Source organism: Myotis davidii, unplaced genomic scaffold (assembly GCF_000327345.1).
Source record: "Myotis davidii unplaced genomic scaffold, ASM32734v1 scaffold962, whole genome shotgun sequence".
Classification (NCBI taxonomy): Eukaryota; Metazoa; Chordata; class Mammalia; order Chiroptera; family Vespertilionidae; genus Myotis; species Myotis davidii.
In genome coordinates, this window is record NW_006295559.1 from 6,337,378 (window position 1) to 6,342,805 (window position 5,428).

General features: G+C 45.0%; 1 protein-coding gene across 1 annotated transcript in view; it reads left to right on the forward strand.

Moving 5' to 3' along the window:
- The first annotated feature begins 2,348 nt into the window (after window positions 1–2,348).
- The window catches only part of DNAJC13 (DnaJ heat shock protein family (Hsp40) member C13), a 125,359-nt gene continuing 122,279 nt past the window's right edge, over window positions 2,349–5,428 (forward strand). Inside the window, exon 1 of the mRNA XM_006770201.2 lies at window positions 2,349–2,356. The gene's annotated coding sequence lies outside the window, so the exon portion shown is untranslated. The remainder of the gene's footprint in view (window positions 2,357–5,428) is intronic.

Below are 5,428 nucleotides of genomic sequence, written 5' to 3' on the forward strand. Positions count from 1 at the left end.
CCCGATGGAAAACGCCAACCGCGCCCTCCGCCGCCGCCCGCTCCGCGCACTCCGCACCTCAGAATTTGACTTCAGCACTGCGCCTCCTCTGAGTGTCCGTATGCGTTTCTCTTTCCTCCTAGTTGTAGGACTTCCACTCAGCCAGCCTTCCTGTGGTTCTGGGGAATGTCCGTTCGGTCTTTTAGTTGTATTTTTGAAGTGGTTGTTTGAGGCAGCAAACTCCAGCGTTAACCTATGCCGCCATCTTGGTTCCTATCAGACTTCCTTATTCATGTTTTAAAACGAATTTGTTTGCTGACAGAGATTTTAATTCAGGAATAAAAACTACTTCATTTTAATATATGTAGATAATCTTAAACTATCTGTTTAACACATATAGAAAAAAGTGACATCTTTTGCCTAGCTGGTGTGGCTCAGTGGTTGAGCATCGACCTATGAAGCAGGAGGTCACAATTCAATTCCAAGTCAGGACACATGCAGGGTTGCTGGCTCCAGCCCCACTAAGGGATGTGCAAGAGGCAGCCAATCAATGATTCTCTCTCATCATTGATGTTTCTATCTCTCTCTCCCTCTCCCTTACTCTCTGAAATCAATAAAAATATATTTTTAAAAATGACACCATTTGGGCATGAACTATATTACAAATTTTTATGAGTATTCAGATATTGTTGTCAAGAATGAACACTGAACTTCCTGCCTTTTGGTAATAACAGTCTAAAACTCTGTTTACTTTGCCATGGTTGTTAGTCCAAGGAAACTCAAGCACAAGGATTATATAAACCTGCTGGAGACGCTGAGATTAACTATAGCAAAAAAGCAAGTTATTGAGTGCTTAGTAGGCAGGTGCTCCAAGCGGTTATATTATTTAATTCTCACTACTGTCTCTCAAGGGAAATATAAATAGTTTACAGATGAGGAAACTATGGTGCAAAGGGGTTAAGGGACTTGACTATGATCCTTTTACCACCTTACATTTCCTTCAAGGGCTGATGATTAAAAACTGTCTGAATGTAATAATTTCATAGCAGATTGGAAATCTTATTCACTTAAAAATCCTTTTGGGGGGAAAATATGTAAGATTCTAAATTGTTCTCAACTCTGGTAATACTGGAAGTGTTTGGATTAACTAGTAACAACATTTGAATTGGAAAATCCTTAACAATTTATCTATTGCTAAAAGAGAATTACAGGGGTTAGTTTTAATGAGGAAAAGGACACAGAAAGGTCTTTTCCTTAATCAGTTAATACTTCAGTAATGGTTTTAAATTGTTAAACCACCGAACAGGTATTTCATTTTCTCTCTTGACCCAGTTCTGAAAATATGGTCAGAACTTGATAATCTCCTATAATTAAATGAAAGCATGTTTTTGTTAGTTTTGACTTAAAGTATTATAAGTCCAAAATCCTTTATATATGAACAGCATTATACTTTAACAAAGACATTTTCACTAATAATAATGAAATTTATTAATAATAAATTTAGTTTCTGGGATAGGATTAAGTACATAGAGGAAACCAGAATATTATTTATTTATTTTTAAACATGGAAACTATATATGGGTAGATACATATGTATATATGTCAAGGAATCCTCATATCATTTTTTGCCAGATGTTGCTGATAATTTTAAGTCTATACAATATATGAGTTGGGTATAGAGGAACACAAAAATACTAAATATATGTGTTGAGATAAACTTGGAGAAAAACAAAAAACAACCATGTAAGAAATTAAAATGAGGCCCAGGAGAGATTCTGTGGGGTCTTCAAGCTTGCCAACTCAATGGGAAAGTATTATCTGACACTGTGTATCTGCAATAAGACTTTCTGTAGCAAACTGTCTACCAGAAACATCCTGGGAGCCACATATAAAATTCCGCATTTTCTAGTAGCTACATTTTAAAATATATTTTTACTGATTTCAGAGAGGAAGGGAGAGCGAGAGAGAACTATCAGTGATGAAAGAGAATCATTGACTGGCTGCCACCTGCATGGCCCGAAATCAAGGTAATTGTCCTTGACTGAAATCAAACCTGGGACCTTTCAGTCCACAGGCTGACACTGTATCCATTGAGCCAAACCGGTTAGGGCAATATAAAAATTGTTAATGCAATGTTTTATATTTTTCCATATTCAATCTAATGTTACTTTAACTTTATTTCAAGTACTCCATAGCCATATGGGTTAGTGGCTACTGCACTGGAAACAGTTCAAATCTTGCTGAATTGTGTAGAGTTCTTAGGAATTTATTTAGGATCTGGGTATTGATGTAATTAGGCAGACAATTTAACAGCAATATGGAGTTCGATAAGTTTGATTGTCTTGTGGGTTTCTAAAATCCTAAGCCTCTCCTGCCTGTATACTAACTTATGCCACTGATAAAAGCTACTGATACTTAAGAGGCTGTGAAATATTATAAACATACTAGAGGCCCAGTGCACGAATTCATGCATGGGTGGGGTCCCTGGGGGTGGCCTGTGGGGATTGAGCCACAGCTTGTGCCCCTAGGCTCATAGCCCCAGGTCATGCCCCCAGCCTCAAAGACCTGCAGCCCTGCCTGGCACCCTGCCTTGGCCTGGCACCGCCCCCTCACCTGCTCCACCATCCTGCCTATGGGGCGATCGGTCAGGGCTGGGCCCCCTGCCTGGCTCCTTCCGTGCCTGGGAGCCAGCCACTGCTGGTCACCATCTTTGGAGCTATCGGCTGGGTGATCAAGCCTCCGCTGGCCCCCCTTTGCATCCGCCTTGGCCTGGTGCTGCCCCCTCACCTGCTCCACCATTCCGCTCAGTCCTGCTCTCAGAGCCCATTGGGGTCAGCAGTGCCTCCACTGCTGCCTGCTGCCAACGCCACGTCGTCAATGCCTGCCATGTTCCGTGCCACCCCCTGGTGGTCAGCACATGTCATAGCAAGTGGTTGAACTCCTGGTCAAACAACCACCTGAGGGGACAATTTGCATATTAGGCTTTTATTATATAGGATATCACATAATTTGGAAGGACATCTTCTGTGTTGTTCTTGATTGTAAATTTGATAGTGCGTGCTATGAAAGTGTCAGAAAAGCTAAGGCAAACTTGGATTTTGAATAGAAAGATAAATCCTGAAAGAGAAGTTTGAGGATCCTGTCTTATATTTATTACTCTTAAAAAAAAAAAAGGGAGGGGGGTGTGAGGGCCATGGGACTGATTTATCAGAAGAGGGAAAGAAGAGACAAGTCCTCCTATCCTTCCTGTCTGTTTAATTTTACTGTTTTAGGAACAACACTACAAACTTGTGCAAATCTAATTAATGGCAAGCAGGGGATTTGTGAAAAAGCTTGAAACCACATCCTGTAAGCTACAGTTGAAAGCACTAGGAATATGGCTTTTGGGCTTTTGGAGATGAGCAGCTGTGGCTGGGGTGGTGAGAGGGATAAGCAGAGGAGAGGAAAAGGGACGGGATAATTAGCTGTACTGGCAAATACTTAAAGGGATGTCACATAGAGGAAGAAAAAACAAACAAAAACACTATTCATGAAAGAGAGGGCCAACTGAATACAGAGTGGTTTCTAAAACTGCAAAATGGGGGGGAAAATGTCTGGGGAGGCAGGGAATTTTCTACTACAGGAGATGGGCAGGAAGGGGCAATTCATGTTGCCTAAGACTTCTCCCAACTCCCATAGTCAATTTTACTTGTGCCCGATATTGAACAGAGAGGCAGAGTGGAGGTTTAATAGTTCACCGGCCTTGATGTTACAAGTCCTGTGATTAAATCTCTTCTCAACTTCTAGGAGTTGGGTCGATTTGGGCAAGTCTCTTGGGCTCTCTGGGTCTGCTTAATCTATAACATAGAAATAACACACCTCACACCTACTTCTGGAATTACTGGAACGCTTTGCAACCTGTAAGATAAACACAGGTGTCTGTTTTCATGGGATAAGCCGAGAAGACCTCTTAATTCAGCCCTCCTGTTTCTTTTTTCTTCTTCCTTCCTACTCTATTTCTGGTTTTGTCTTCCCACACCCAGCTATTCCTGGTACCACTCCTTAGATGCACCTTATCTTAGGGCCGCAGTACAGGAAAGTCTAATGTAAATGCAGTTTTTTACTACCCCAAGGCAGGGCAAGGCCAATAAAGTCAAGAAGCAAAGTCTGTAAGAACTACTGTCTACACTTTTCATCCTGCAGTCGCCATCTCTGAAATACGAGCCAACCACTGAAAGGGATTCCAAAGGAATGACAACTTCGGGATTGCTCTGCAGAGTATTAAACTACTATCAGAGACCTTTAACCCCCCTACACTAATGTATCCGTACAAGCCGTTCGAGACGATCATAGTTTGAAGTCTGGAGCAGAATCACCTATTTTTGAACTATCCTCTTTAGAGTTCACCTGATAGTGGAAGCTGAACTTCTTTAATTAAACCTTTACCGACAAGTTAACACACGATATCCTCTTATTTCTCTAACCTGACTCTCCCCCCGCCCCCTCGCTCCCATATGTTCAGGGAGATGGTATCAAGGGCACAGACTCTGGAGTCAGATTGCTTGGTTTCAAACACCAAGTCCCACTACTGTGGGGAGGGACACCATTTTACCTGCAAAAACGAGGATAACTCCGCTATGACAGAGTTGAAGATTAAGTAAGCTCTCGACACGTGACCAGCACGCAATAAACGGAGCTATCGGTGTATCTTTCTGGCCCTGCCACCAGTAAAAGGCCGGAGGCATCTCCCAAGCTTTGGTTTTGGCGACTGTCCAGGTCAACCGACATTTAAATTCTGCTCTACAGCTGTCCCGGGAGTCTCAACAGCAAGTGAACCTGACGGCTCGCAATCCGGCCAGACAGGTTGGTAGTCGGCTGAGGCTTCGGACTGCCTCCGGGAAACTCCGAGGCATTTGAAGTCAAGGTCTCGGCTGGAGAAATGCTTGCAACCAGGGCTTCAGTGAACTAAAGAGTGCAGCACCCTGGGCTGGTGCAGCCACAGGCCTCGGGAATCAGAGCCACATGCGGAGGGGCGTGGCCCTCCTTCCGCGCGTGCGTGCCCAGGGGCGTGTCCTTCCCAGCACACGCCGAGGGGCGGGGCCCTTCTCGCGCTGCGTGGACTCCGGACACCACATCGGGGGCTCGCCCTACTGCGCATGTGTGCACTAAAGAGTGCAGCACCCTGGGCTGGTGCAGCCACAGGCCTCGGGAATCAGAGCCACATGCGGAGGGGCGTGGCCCTCCTTCCGCGCGTGCGTGCCCAGGGGCGTGTCCTTCCCAGCACACGCCGAGGGGCGGGGCCCTTCTCGCGCTGCGTGGACTCCGGACACCACATCGGGGGCTCGCCCTACTGCGCATGTGTGCCTGTGCGCATTAGAGCGCGGTCGCTCCCAGCTTGGGCGAAGATGGCGGCCTCCAGACTGAGCCTCTGAGAGGCAGAGGGAGGAGGCGGAGGGGGCGGGGAGGCAGC